Source organism: Octopus bimaculoides, chromosome 11 (genome assembly GCF_001194135.2).
Source record: "Octopus bimaculoides isolate UCB-OBI-ISO-001 chromosome 11, ASM119413v2, whole genome shotgun sequence".
Taxonomy (NCBI): domain Eukaryota; kingdom Metazoa; phylum Mollusca; class Cephalopoda; order Octopoda; family Octopodidae; genus Octopus; species Octopus bimaculoides.
Genome location: NC_068991.1, coordinates 76,570,204 through 76,572,244, shown reverse-complemented (window position 1 = coordinate 76,572,244; position 2,041 = coordinate 76,570,204).

Here is a 2,041-nt window from a genome sequence, read left to right as displayed (position 1 = left end):
ACACACACGCATATATATATATATATATATATATACACACAAACACACACACACTTATATATATATATATATACACACAAACACACACACATATATACATATACACACAAAAACACACATGCATGTGTTTGTATACATGGCGCAAACACACATACATATGCACACATATATTTGTAGATATGCATTTCAACCTCTGTTTCTTTAACTGCTTTTCTGTCAGTTTGAAAGTCTGTCTGTGTGTCTGTGTGTCTGTCTGTCTGTCTATCTATCTATCTATCTATCTATCTACCTACCTACCTACGTCCTCAGCTCTGCTTTTCTCTGTTTTTCTTTTCCTTTCTCACACACACATCCAGACTATATATGGGCATGGAAGTTTGTGTGTATGTATGTTTGTATGTGGGCATGTGTATGTGTGTGTGTTTGTGTTTATGTGCGTGTATGTGTGTGCGGGCGCGAGTATGGGCATACGTATTTGCGTGTATGCGCGCGCAGCAAGGCAAGGAAGCGTTACACGTAAATATGGAAACAGATAGCTGTATGCTACGTACGTAGAGAGATGTACGTATTCGGAATGAGTGTGTGTGTGTGTGTGTGTGTGTGTGTGTGTGTGTGTGTGTGTGTGTGTGTGAGAGAGAGAGAGAGAGAGAGAGAGAGAGAGAGAGCGAGAGAGAGAGAGAGAGAGAGAGAGAGAGAGAAAGAGCGAGAGGGAAATAGAGAGAGCGTAAAAGAGGAGACCAACAGACACTGCCGCACTTACAATCCTACATTCCAACATACATTCACAGGAATATAGTCATACGCAAAAATGTACTTGGACTTGTGAAATTTATCAAGAAACCTAAAAAAAGACTCTTATTTTCTTATAGTAATAGCTTTTAGTTATCAAAGGCTTTAATAACGACAAACTTATATCTTGTTAAAATACCACTTTTATAGACATGATCTCTTTTTATCCGTATGGCTAGATACTGAGTAACGTTTACATCGTGTTCAGAATAGTTTTTTTTCTTGTTATTTAATGCCATGTTCTTCTAACAGGCGCTCGATTATTTTACAATAAAATATTGAGTGTGAATACATCATGGGTATATGTTTCTGACAGGAAACCCCCCCAACCCCAGGTTTCCTGCCCTGAAATTGTTTGGGTGAGAGTTTATAGGGGTACGGAACATAACTACACCATATAACTAGGGCAAAGCACCAACCAATATGTTACAGAAGGTGTTTAAGTCCATGATATATAAGAGGAGTTTAAGTCCATGATATATAATACATTATTACAAACACCAAAAGGCAGGTAAAGCTAACTCTTAATACCACACAAGTCTTCAGATGCTTGGGTGAGACCCCTGGCACACACATTCCCTAACCTCTAATTATTACGAAAGGTTAAAGGTTAAAAGAAGCTGAAAATTATTTGGAACGAAGAATCTGCAGAAAGTACTAGCGATATTGTGACGTCACAATAAGGTGGCGAGCTGGCAGAATCGTTAGCACGCCGGGCGAAATGCTTAGCGATATTTCGTCTGCTGTTACGTTCTGAGTTCAAATTCCGCCGAGGTCAACTTAGCCTTTCATCCCCTCGGGATCGATTAAATAAGTACCAATTATGCACTGGAGTCGATGTAATCGACTTAATCCCTTTGTCTGTCCTTGTTTGTCCCCTCTTTGTTTAGCCCCTTGTGGGCAATCAAAAAATAAGAATCGTTAGCACACTGGACGGAATCGAATGCTTAGCAGTATTTCGCCCGTCGTTACCTTCTGAGTTCAAATTCCACCGAGGTCTACTTTCGGGGTCGATAAATTAAGTACCAGTGAAACACTGGGATCGATCTAATTGACTAGTCCTTTCTACACAAATTTCAAGACCTTGTGCTTTCAGTAGAAAGGATATTGTGATGTCAGAATGATTTTTTGAAAGAATTAAACATTCTGTGGACTATATGAATGATTCTTACTTTAACACATGTACACACACGAACAAACGTTTACACACACATGCACACACATAAACACAAGTATACATATGCGGTGCATA